Genomic DNA, 13,786 nt, shown 5'->3' on the forward strand with positions numbered 1-13,786 from the left:
CGTTTACTCTGTTCCGTGAAAATGTTTATTAAACAGCTGTCTAACGATATTTACAGCACATTTTTGTACTTCTGAAAGGATTTGTTGAGTCTGTTCCTAAAACATTAACGTTCTTTCTGTGCCACAGAATCGACTGCGCTGGAATTCTCAAGCTGCGTAACTCAGACATCGAGCTCCGGAAGGGTGAGACAGACATCGGACGGAAGAACACACGTGTGAGGATGGTGTTCCGTGTCCACATCAACCAACCTAATGGCAGGACGGTGTCCTTACAGGTGGCATCTAACCCCATTGAGTGCTGTGAGTCATGCCACTAAATCTCACTAAGTCCTTTTTTAAATTCAATGCGACTAACATTGCATTCAATGTATACTTTTTATAAGTTAATTCATTTCCTGACCTTGCTAGCATTATGCTCTACTGACAGGAATGTTGTAATTAGATGGAATGAATCAATAAATCAAAGACAGATTTCTATATACACTTCTTTTTTTTTTTCTTTGCTCTGATAACTGCCAGGACTGATTCATTGCTATAAGGTAAATTAGAAATAACACTAGAAAATGAGCACAGCTCATAAAATGTGAGTAATTTCTGGGTTAAAGATTCCAGTTACAGGGAGAACATGAATGAAAGACATATGAAGCTTATGTCAGGTAACATTTTCAAAAGCACAGACTGAACTGCCATATTTTCAATATATATACATACATACATATATATAATGTACAAAAGTTCAGATGTTTGTGTCAGTAAGATTAATACACTATAAATTAATATAAATTGAAAGACTTTTGCATTAAGAAAATCAAAAAAGAACCGGGTGAAAAAAAAATGTATAATAATTTTTTACAAAAATATTAAAGCAGCCCAGCCATTTTCAGTTGTGATATTAGAATGATTTCTGAAGGATCATATGACACTGAAGATGGAGTAATGGTTTGCTGAAAAATCATTTTTCCATCAAAAGTAAATTATATATATAATATATATATATATATATATATTATATATCATATATATATATATATATATATATATATATATCACATATATATACATACATATATAACATTTATTTATATAACATTTATTTCAATTATATTTTTTATTTCAATTATATTTTCACTATATAAGGAAAATATTGTAGTTTTTGACTAACTCCTTAACCCTACAGTTATACAGTAGAAAGTAAAGATGTGGATGTATACAGATTTGAATGGTTCTGCACATTTCCATCTCTTTCCTCACTTTCTTTCTGTCTCTTTGTCCTCCTTGCAGCCCAGCGCTCAGCACAGGAGCTGCCCCTCGTGGATAAACAGAGCATGGAAAGCTGTGCCGCCTCAGGGGGGGAACAGATGCTTCTCAGCGGGCACAACTTCCAGCACGACTCCAAGGTGGTGTTTGTGGAGCGAGCACAAGGTAGGGAACATGGAGCTGTGATTATGTGTGTGTGTGTGTGTGTATATGTGTGTCTGAGCAATAGGAATTGTTTTGAAATTGCCTCTCTTTTGGGAGGTTTCTGAAGATACTGCTTTAGGGACAAAGGCTGAATCCCAATTGCATACTTCCCCTAAGTACAATGATATACGTAATGCTGACGATGGTTAATAACATAGTTTTAAGTGTGATGTAAATCTGTACAGGAGTATTGGGTTATAATTAGGCCCACAAGGAATCTCTGCGTCATTCGCAAAGAACGTCTCCCAACCCTTGCATGGTAATTAAATATTTTGGCTTATTGATTATGCTTTCAGTTGCCAATATGTGTCTAGTACACTTAGTTGCATTTAACACATCACTTTTGACCATAATCCATTTCACAGATTGTCGCCCTAAAAACAAAAACAGATTCATAACATTATGTTTCAATAATGCATCAGAGAACAATCCAAACCAATCCTCTCACATAGTTATAAAGGATCTGGACAATATTAGGCCAAAAAAAGCATGTGTGGGTGCCATCTGGACACATTTGGCATGCTGTTTTCAATGCACTATGATTTGGGATGGATCCTAACCTTGCATACTGTATAGGATATATAGGAGAGTGAGCAAACTGGGATTGAGGCACACACTGCTTAACTTCATAAACTTTCCAATTTCCCAAACCGTCTTCCATTTTTGGTATGAACAATTATGCACTTGTAATTGAATTATATTAAATTTCGAAATGCTCATAATCAGATTAAGGTTACTTACAAATCCCCCTGATATTTAAAGTTAATATTTCTATAATTTTGGTTGGTTAATGGTCATATTGACATGCAGGTGAACATAACATTTGGGTGTTTAAGTGTTTTATTTTGATTTTATTTTAAGATAATTTATTCATTTTAATTTTGCATTTTTATGATTTAATTAATTATTAGATTTTATCGACTGATAAACCACCAATTGCAAGAAAAAAAAATAAAACTACAGTAATGGTTAATGCAGTAGATGATGTTGACAACAAAGACATTTTTTTTTTTTTTTAGAACAATAATCCCGTTTAAAGGTAGTTCAAAAGTAATCTAAAAGTAATCCAAAAGTAGTCAGAATACATTGCCTGAAATAGTAATCAGGATGACTGACTAATATTGTATTGTGCTGCTTGTTTAGTTTGTTATGGGTCATGCAAAGTCATTACTGCACTTGTTTAATATGTAGTTTCGTAAATTTTGTATAATTGTAATTTTAAGATGGTGTGAAGTTGGCCTACAAATGGTTCCTCATAAATATATTAATCAGCACAACTGTTTTTCAAAATTGATAATAATAACAAAATGTTTCTTGAGCACCAAATCATATTAGAAGGATTGCTAAATGTTCATGTGACACTGAAGACTGGAGTAATGACTGCAGGAAATTCAGCTTTGCCATTACAGGAATATCTTAAAATATACATTAAAATAGAAAACCAAATTGCAAAACTTTCAAATTTCCCAAACTCTCCCCCAACAGCCATTGTTTGGATGAACACTAATCTCATCCCAAAATTATCCCATTGGTTGAGCCGATATTCTGTCGTGCTGCTCAAACACCACTAGTGGTGCAAAAATCACACACTGCAACTTCCCTGTCCATAGGCCAGTGGAAGTAAAAGGATCCAATATGCATATCGTACCTCCCTAGGCTTGATGCAGTGGCTTATCTGTCTGTTTTTGCATGAGCATTACTGTTTACTCATTAGAGCATTTATACTGTGACAGACCCTAGAAACCGCACATTATGTGTGGAAAAGTCCTGCTTTGTTCTTAAACTCTGGTCTTCAATAGTGTGATTGTGTGTGTGTGTATTGCTTTCCTGCAGAAAAACCCTCCTACCACTCCCTCTATCCCTCCTCCTTCTCCGCTCTGCCGTCAAAATATCCCTCCCAATGCCAGATGTGCCACATGTGGAGCACATTAATGCGCTGTATTTTTAACCCAACAGATTTACATTTCCAGAACTTTCCATTGCCTGTGTTGCCCAGGAATGGAGCCCAAATAGAGAGAGAGTGCAGTCTGGGCTGTCCCTTGCGTCTGGGCGTTTGTGTTTTGATTTTTTTGTCTGTCTTTATTCAGGTCTCTCTCTCTTTTTCCATATGGAAAATAGAAGCAGTAGCCCTTGACTGTTGATACCTGAGATTTACAAACAGTCATTTCCTTGATGAGTTTGTCAAAAATAAAAAAGTGAAAAAAAGGCAGGAGGTGCAGACAAGGCCAAGGCCGAGTAATGTAAACACGCTGGATATTTGGCGATCTGTAACACAAAGCCTGAAGGAAATGGCCTCATTGTTTTACCTGTGAAGAAGGGAACTCTGGGAAATGAAGCTGCTGAAATGCATTGAAGTTGTAGAATGATATTGAACCTCTCTAATATAGTAGACAACTCTCTCTCTCTCTTATTTATTATATTTTTGTCTTTTTAAATTTTATATCATCTTATTCTGCATTTAGTTTTAAAGAGATGGATGGATGGTTTGGATGGATGGATGGAAAGACATTGTTGTGGATTAACTGATGAATGAGCATTTGTTTTAATTGCAGCATCACTAACATGCTGTCAAACCCACATTACATTTTTGGTTTGTGCACATATGTGCGTGGGTGTTTGTGTAAAGGAGAGATAGAGAAAGAGAGATTGAGAGGGCATGTGTGTGCTTGCCGACAGAAGGGTGTGAGCTCTTGTTTTTGAGAAGGGTTCCCCGTGTCTGGCATCGGCTGTGGATTCTTGGGCACTCCTCACATGGAAACACCCCTGAGCCAGCCCACCATTGGCATCAGCAGCCCTCTCGCTCTCCTTGTCTCTCTGTCCAGTTTTCTAAAGACAAATCTTTTCCACTATCATTTTTTCATGAGCTCGGTCACATGCTCCTGCTTCATTGCCTTATAACTTATTCCCCTGCATTTGCATTTACCATCAACTATAAAACTTTGGCTTCTGTAAAACTGGGAAACACTCTGTTTTTAGGAAGGGGACAAACCAGTTCAGCCTCTGTATGGATTTTTAGTATTATCATTTACTAAAACTAGTTTTATTAAATAAAAATAGTTTTTGGGATAGCTCACCCATAAAACTGTATCATTATTTATTCATCCTCATGTTGTTCAAAACCTCTTTCTTACATTAGACACAAAAGGTCTTATGAGAAAATATGCATTGCATATAATGCAAGTGTTTGACTATCCAAAATGAAACCATAGAAATGGCCCAAGCATCATGCACACTATTTTCATAATCTATACAATTGCATGTGTGAGTGTAACAGAGCAAAATTAAAATGTATGGCCAAGATATACTTGAACAATTTACCTTTGTGTTCCATGGAAGAAAGAAAGATTTGGAACAACATGATTGTGAGTAAAAATGACAGAAATGTCAGAAATTTCATTTTTGGGTGACCTGTTCCTTTAGATAAATGTTAGATGAATGTTTTTGCAAGATTAATCAACACAATAACTGTTAATGAAAAGGTGTTGAAATGAATCTGAAGTCTGCAGTGCTGTGTAGTCCTCCTCTGCGGGTTCAGTCTCGAAGGAATGGGTTGTTTTTGTTATGAGTAAAGAGGGGGCTCCCACAACGTGACTCACACACAGGGAATCCCTCTGTCTCTCTCTCTCCATCTTTCTGACCATTTCTTCCTCTCCGCTGCAACGTGACTTCATGTACTCTTTTCCCATCTGTACTTGGAGCGTGTCTTAAATGGAAAGTCATAGACAGTAACTAATATGAAAAAAGAGAGAGGAAAAATACTGAGACTGAGAGAAAGAAAGAAGTGTAGGGAAATAATTAAAAACTGATTGGTGATTGAAAGTAATCTAAATGTTCAAAGGGAATTATTGTAATTAATACTGCCCTAGAATAGAATAGAATAGAATAGAATAGAATAGAATAGAATAGAAATGACTGTCATACTTTGAATGTCAGCTTGACAATGCCTTGTTTGAATGTTTGAAAGTCTTACAGGTTATTTAGGGCATTGTCTAATTTGATTACTGCAGTTTGAGGATATGCTGTTGTTAGATGACTTTTAAGGTGTTCCGGGTTGTTGCTATTGATTTGCTGTTATGGTAGTTAGTCGGATGGATGGATAGATAGATAGATAGATAGATAGATAGATAGATAGATAGATAGATAGATAGATAGGTAGGTAGGTAGGTAGGTAGGTAGGTAGGTAGATACTAGATGGATGGATGGATGGATACCATAAATGGATGGATGAATGAATGCATGAATGGATGCTATACATGAATGGATGGATAGATGCATGAATGGATGCTATGCATGGATGGATGGATACTATAGACAGATGGATGGATGGATTGATATTATAGATGGATGTATTGATGGATGGATGATACTATAGATGGATTTATGGATAGATAATATAGATGGATGGATGCTATAAATGGATGGATACTATAGACAGTTGGATGAATGCTATAAATGGATGGGTGTATGGATACTATAGATGGAAGGATGATACTATTGATGGATGAATGGATGTATGCGATGGATGGATGGATGGGTGGATGGATACTATACGGTTGGTTGGATGAATGCTATAGATGGTTTGATGGATGGATGCAGTTGGATGGATAGATACTATAAATGGATGGATGGATGGATGGATGGATACTATAGATTGACGGATGGATGGACAGATGCTATAAATGAATGGATGGATGGGTTGATGGATGCTATAGACGGTTGGATGAATAGATAATACAAATGGATGGATGGATACTGTAGGAGGGTATGGATGAATGGTTGTATGGACGGATACGATGGATGGATGGATGGATGGATGGATAGATAGATAGATTTGAATCCTTTGTGGCTTTGTATAAATGTGTCTGCTGAAATGATCTGGGCCATTCACATCAGAGTCATCTGTGATTAATATGTGTATGTTACTAGTCTGAGTTCACTGTCTGGTCTAGATATCACAGCACAGTCAGACACCTCAAAGAAAGATTTTGGCACATGCTGATGACTAAAGATAAGACATCTCCTTTTCTTTCTCTGTAGACGTGGACAGAGAGGAAGTGGGAGAAAGAAGAATTTCTCAACTTTAAAGTTCTTTAAGTTGGCATCCTAATATGCATATCAGTTAATGTTGTTGGAGAAATCATGGTGTCAGTGGTAGAGCAGCTTTGTTGACTTTGTATGCAAATTCATAACAACAGAACTTTATCTTTTTTTTGTTATCTTTATTTGACACTGGCCAGGTCTGTGATCTATAGTGATTCCTGTTCAAATTGAAAATTTTTCCATTGGCTGGAAAAGGTCTATGTGTTTGTGTGTGAGTGCTTGGGCCAGATGTGTTTACAGTTAATATGTGCATGTGGGGTGTGTTACGGAACAGTGGGGATTCCTAACAGAAGGAAAAATAGAGGGCAAAAAAAAAAGAGTGAAAGAAAGAGACAGACACAAAGAAACTCCCTCATGAGAAAGGAACGTTTTTACATCTGGACTTACTGGACTTCACTGCCTGCCCATCTGCAAAACCACTTAAAATTCTTTTTCCCCACTCTCTTTGTGCATTGGTCTGTGAGTGCATATGATAATGCTGTAGCACCACGCTTTGACCTGGAGCATCTTATTCTTACCCTATAGATTTAAGGTATCCAGGTACAGACCTGTGTGTGTGAGTCAGTCTTCATTAGAACAGTTAGTTGACTTAGATCTGTCTGCAGTTATGGGTGGTTCCCGACGGCACAGGTGAATATTGGTCTTCACTTTTGTCCATAAATACCTTTTCAACCAATGTCTTGGCACCTAAACTTACGCTGAACAGGCAGATGGTAGTTTGATTACATACTTTAAGTGCATCAACCCCCAGTATTGCTTAAAGGGATAGTTCACCCAAAAATCAAAATTATGTCATTAATGACTCACCCTCATGTCGTTCCAAACCCGTGAGACCTCCGTTCATCTTCGGAACACAGTATAAGATATTTTAGATTTAGTCCGAGAGCTTTCTGTCCCTCCATTGAGAATGTATGTACGGTATACTGTCCACGTCCAGAAAGGTAATAAAAAACATCTTCAAAGTAGTCCATGTGACATCAGAGGGTCCGTTAGAATTTTTTGCAGCATCGAAAATACATTTTGGTCCAAAAATATCAAAAACTACGACTTTATTCAGCATTGACTTCTCTCCTGGGTCTGTTATGAGCGCGTTCACACCACTGCAGTTTAGTGATATCCGGTTCGCGAACGAATCACTCGATGTAACCGGATCTTCTTAAAACCAGTTCACCAAATCGAACTGAATCGTTTGAAACGGTTTCGCTTCAACTATAAGCATTAATCCACAAATGACTTAAGCTGTTAACTTTTTTAACATGGCTGACACTCCCTCTGAGTTCAAATAAACCAATATCCCGGAGTAATTCATTTACTCAAACAGTACACTGACTGAACCGAGCCAGATAACGAACGAAACATTGACTCGTTCTCGAGTCAAGAAAGGTTGCATCGGTTTTCGGATCATCAGTAGTGATGGGAAGTTCTGTTCTTCTCCGCGAACCGGTTCTTTCGGACAGTTTGATTCAATAAACCGGTTGCCGAAAACGGTTCACCAGTTCTTTTGCGCTCGACGTAATGACTTCATTGGCGATGATTGCCCTTGATTCAAGCCTTCGGTTTATCCGCGCTCATAACATTAGCACAGAATCGTTTCAGAATCAATCACCAAAAGAACCAGTTCGGTTCAGACGCGCTGTGTGTCAGTCTGAATCACGCATGCGCAGTATCATCAGCTCCCTCGGTTCTCGAACCGGATGCGTCCGACAGAAAAACGGTTTCTTGACTCGAGAACGAGTCAATGTTTCGTTTGTTATCTGGCTCGGTTCAGTCAGTGTACTGTTTGAGTAAATGAATTACTCCGGGATATTGGTTTATTTGAACTCAGAGGGAGTGTCAGCCATGTTAAAAAAGTTAACAGCTTAAGTCATTTGTGGATTAATGCTTATTGTTGACGCCACCCGTTTCAAACGATTCAGTTCGATTTAGTGAACTGGTTCAAGAAGATCCGGTTACATCGAGTGATTCGTTCGTGAACCGGATATCACTAAACTGCAGGTGTTGTGAACGCGCTCATAACAGACCCAGGAGAGAAGTCAATGCTGAATAAAGTCGTAGTTTTTGATATTTTTGGGACCAAAAATGTATTTTCGATGCTTCAAAAAAATTCTAACGGACCCTCTGATGTCACATGGACTACTTTGAAGATGTTTTTATTACCTTTCTGGACGTGGGGGACAGTATACGTACATACATTCTCAATGGAGGGACAGAAAGCTCTCGGACTAAATCTAAAATATCTTATACTGTGTTCCGAAGATGAACGGAGGTCTCACGGGTTTGGAACGACATGAGGGTGAGTCATTAATGACATAATTTTGATTTTTGGGTGAACTATCCCTTTAAGTCTCAGAATTGGTACCTGGTAATGTCAGACTGCTTCGAAAATTAGCAGAATTGCAACAAAGAATTAAAAATTGCGACAATCATTTAAAAAAAAACACTTGCAAAAACGTGTGTGTGTGTGTGTGTGTGTCTGTATGCAGCTTTGTCAAATAAGTTTTGAGGTGCACGCACCAGTGCTTCAAAACTACAGCAACAGCAGTTGGAGGAGTGTTGTCCAATTTGCGAACAAATTACTCTTATGAATTGATTCTGAGACAGTCACAAAAATGTCTCGAACTCATTTGTGAGTTAGCAGTTTGAATCATTCCCACTGCATCATTGAATTGTTTGGAGCCTCTACTGAACCAAGAGTCATTTTTACTGAAAGAATCAGTGATTTTGAATAAAACGGTTGAAGCAATGATTCAGTGACTCACACAAAGGCAGCCGTTCACCATTTACTGGAGTAACAATGTAACTCGCAGAAAAATTCAACAAACTCTTGATTTTGAATGATTATTTTACTCGTTTCATTTCAAGTTTACATCACAACAATCAAACACATACAAAAAAAAAAAAAAAAACAACATTAAAAAAATTAAACCTACGTAAAATAAATATTTATATGACTGGCTCTCCTTCAATTTAAGTCTAAGGTTTTTTTATTTTGTTTTGTTTTGGTTTTGGTATTATCTTATTTTTTATTTTTATTTTTCTTTTTATCATCCACTTGGCAATAATCTAAAGGCTTGTTCAAATCCCTAACCTTCACTATTAGTAATAGTAATAGTGATGCCCCTCTTAACAAGCACCACTAATAATGTTGTAAGTTGCGAGTCGTTTCTATGGGTCTTCTGTGTGAGATGAGTTTGTTCTAGAGAAGCCTCGTGAATGAAAATCTCATGCGGGAGTCTGCCTTTCACACTTCAGAACAATAACCTCCGTGTGAAGGAGCCCTGAGGTTTGGCCTGTCCTCAACAACCCCCGGCAACAATGGCACACTCTCACAAACAAACCAATCACAGCCACAAGCCTCAGGGAATCCCTGCATTGTCTCCTCATTAAGGAGCAACAAAAAATAATATTAGACATTCATAAACCGACCATCCACAACAATGGCCTGGCAGAATTTGGCGTCTTTTATTGTTTTTTATGTGAACTCAATGAAAAGGATATTTTTCGAGCACATTGTAGCGTTTTAACGTGGCATAGAAGAGCGGCGCTCCTCACCCGAAGACTCCGCAGCTGCTGTTCATTAGCACGTTCTGGAAAACTGGCTCGCTTGAACATCTGCAATTAGGGTCATCCCAGCCTGAGCTCCCCTTTCTCTCTCGTGCCATACGCTGATCCCTTTTGCCCAGAGGAGGAGGGGGAGTCGCTCTTTGCTGTAGCTCGGGGAGGACAAGGGAGTCTATTCACAACGCTGTGGCGAGCAGGTCTGCATTGCCGCATCTGTGTGTGTTTACAGTCTGAGGGAGGCTTTTGGACGCACACCACCACCACCCAGCTCCCTGACTGCCTACTACCCCGACCGCCCGGGGCACTAAGATTTCTTTCTTTGTGGCCCACCCTAATCAACAAAACAACAGGGCTTTTGATTCTGAACTTGGCTTGGCAAGTACAAGCTGATCCAGAAACAGTTTTCGGCTTTTGAAGTTAGTTTTTGAGGGATATTTGCTGATACAAGCATCACTAGCTATCGGTAATACTCAGTACCTAATACATAAACGAATAGTTCACCCAAAACTCATCCTTTGCACAATAATATGTTGTTCCAAACCTGTATGACTTTCTTCTGTAGAACACAAAAGGTGCTATTTTGAAAAGCCTCAGTGTTTTGTTTTTTCATCCATACAATGAAAGTCAGTGATGTCCAAAGTTTTTTTGGACTCTGCACAATGTTCGTTATAACATTGACACATTCTTCAAAATATAAGTCATACAAGTTTGGAGCGATATGAGGGTAAGTAAATGATGACATCATTTAAATTTTTGAAAAAAAATAAATAAAATTCTGTCATCATTTACTCACTTTCAAGTTATAACAAACCTGAATGAGTGTCTTTCTTCTGCTGAACACAAACACACATACTATATATATATATATATATATATATATATATATATATATATATATATATATAATATATATATATATATATACATATACATATACATATACATATACATATATACACACACACTGTGGAAGTCAATGGCTACCGACAACTGTTTGATTACCAGCATTCTTCAAAATATCTTCTTTTATGTTCAACAGAGGAAAGACACTCATAGAAGTTTGAAAAAAGTTGAGAGTAAGTAAATGATGGCAGAATTTCATTTTTGGTGAATTGTCCATTTAGACTTTGATGTGTAAATCATTGCAGAACCAGTGACTGTCGAAGCGATAAAAATTTTTTCACATATGTTTCAAAAGCCATATTTAGGGACCATATCATATAGATTTGGGGTTGGCATTTTTGACCTGACACAGTAAGCAACGACACAGAAACATCTGAAAACCACTCTGAATGTCTTAGCAATTGCATTGGAAGACCCTTGTAAGCACCTGTCAGTGGCAGTTTTTTTTATACATGTAACCACATATAAACTCTAGTTAGAGTTTGGTATTTGAAGTATGTCAAGTTGACCATGGCTTTCAAGGAAAATAGCTCAGGATATTTATTGGTAATGGACTTGTTTGCTTCTCTCTGAGCAAGTATTCTGATATGACATGGTTAGTGGCTGAGTCTTAGGCAAGAGGATTTTTTGAGCACCTTTATCAAGATGAAGTACATCATGTCCTCATCAGTTCTCCAGCGCAGAGAGCGGGCAGATATTCCACTCACATGGCTCAGTCTGAGCAGAGAAGAGGGCTCTTATGACCACAGGCTCCACAGTCCTGCACTAGCACTTAAGGACGTCCCACTGGAGGGAAGGCTCAGGGAAAAGTTTAAACTTTGCAGAGATGAGGAGAGCAAGAGAAAGACTGGGGAACAGAGTGACTGGAGATAGTGAAAGAGTTATGTATAAAAAATTAGAGCTGCAGTGACTAATAAATTGATTTTTTATTAAGTAAATCTTGTAATTTTTTCCCCTGAGCTTGTTGAACTTTTTTTTTTTGGTAATTTTTTTTTTTTTTTTTTACTATATTCTCATTTTGATATTTATAGTACATCTACATCAAGTTTGGGGTTTGTAAGATTTTTTTAATGATTTTGAAAGGAATCTCTCTGATCAAAATACAGTAAAAAGAGGAATATTGTGAAATATTATTACAATTTAACAGTTTTGTTTTATATTTTGAAATATTACTTACTGCTGAATTTTCAGGAGCCATTACTCCAGTCTTCAGTGTCACATGACACTTCAGAAATCATTCTAATATACTAATATTTGGTGCTCAAGTGTTTTGGATACCATGACTTTTCAGGATTCTGACCAGTAGAACATTCAATAGAACAGCATGTATTTGATATAGGAATCTTGTAACATGACATATGTCCTTACTTGTCACTTTTTGATCAATTTGGTGCACCCTTGTTGAATAAAAGTATTAACCCCCCCCCCAAAAAAAAATACAAATAAAAATACTGACACCACTCACTCCAAACTTTTGAATTGTAATGTATATGTCAGTTATAAAAATAAGAGTATAATCACTGTAGATAGACAGATTTAACCATAATATATTTGGCTGCTGACTCTGCTTACTGAAAGAGAGCAGGAACAAAAGAGAGAGAAGGAGACAGTGGGAATGGAGGATCCCTCTAGCATCACATTACCTTCCAGCAGTATAATGACAGACCGTTCCACCACATCACAGACCGCAGCGCGACTAGCCAGGGATGCCCTCACTGTCTGCCCACGAAATCTAGACCCCACTGTCTAAGCTTTCCTTTAAAATGCAATCAAAATAGTCTCAGCATTCCATCTTTAAAGTCTGAATAATATGTCTGGAATATTTTGCGAAGCTCTAATGGAAAATTACCCCCGATGCCAGATTCATCGCAATCAGACGTTACTCTAAATCTGATGCTATTCTGATCTATTCGCCGCATATGCTGTTGAGTTACTTCATATGAACTTGACAAGGCATTTGTCTTGAAATTTGACTAGCAATTAGTCTGACTTGAAGCTTGGGACCTCATATAAATATTTCAAAGAGGTGAGAACAATACATTTGATCTTTCTCCGTGGTATAAATAAAGCACTCAATGTCTAGGAATACAGTCTTCAGGGTCCACTGGAGCATATTTGTCATAGAAAATGATCATGGAAAACCAATACAGTCTTTTCCACCGCATTCTGTTTAAACCCAGGAGCATCATCAATGTGAAAAGTATGATAGCAATATGCAATTATGTAAAATTATGACAGCAGACGAGCCAATGGAAAGTTTAAAAAGATGCGTTGTCTATTGTTTTAAATAAAATGAGAAGAATTTCCTTTCTTCTGCTTGCTTTCTTTTCTTTTATTCTGTCTTAGACACAATGATGCTTTATATTTTCATGTGTGTGTCTGTGGTTTACCCTAGTGGGTCTCTGCTGTGACCAAACTACCCTGCGGTTTTCTCCTGCTTTTACGGCCCGAGTAAAAACGTCTTTTCAGTGATGTCTTAACTAAAAATAGCAAACGAAACCTTAATATGTCTTTTGTTCCCGAACGTTTGTGTGGGAAAGCCTGTTTGCTCTGAGAAACCAGAGGCTGAAAATAGTTAAATAAAACTTTTTATAATAAGGAGAAAATAAGCCAGAGATTGGCGATCGAGAGAAAGGACAGATGAGAGTCTGTAAGCCCGCCGCACGCTCTTTAGCCAAACAGCCGCTGCTCATTATCTGAAGCAGAGTTTACCAGGCCTTTTATTGGACCCTTCAGACACTATTTGTCATGAGTTGCGAGA

At 37.6% G+C, this 13,786-nt stretch overlaps 1 pseudogene; it reads left to right on the plus strand.

Annotated features, from left to right (window-relative positions):
- Positions 1-13,786, plus strand: part of LOC109102663 — a 56,390-nt pseudogene that overhangs the window by 11,089 nt on the left and 31,515 nt on the right.

The sequence above is a fragment of the Cyprinus carpio genome, chromosome B19 (genome assembly GCF_018340385.1).
Source record: "Cyprinus carpio isolate SPL01 chromosome B19, ASM1834038v1, whole genome shotgun sequence".
Lineage (NCBI taxonomy): Eukaryota > Metazoa > Chordata > Actinopteri > Cypriniformes > Cyprinidae > Cyprinus > Cyprinus carpio.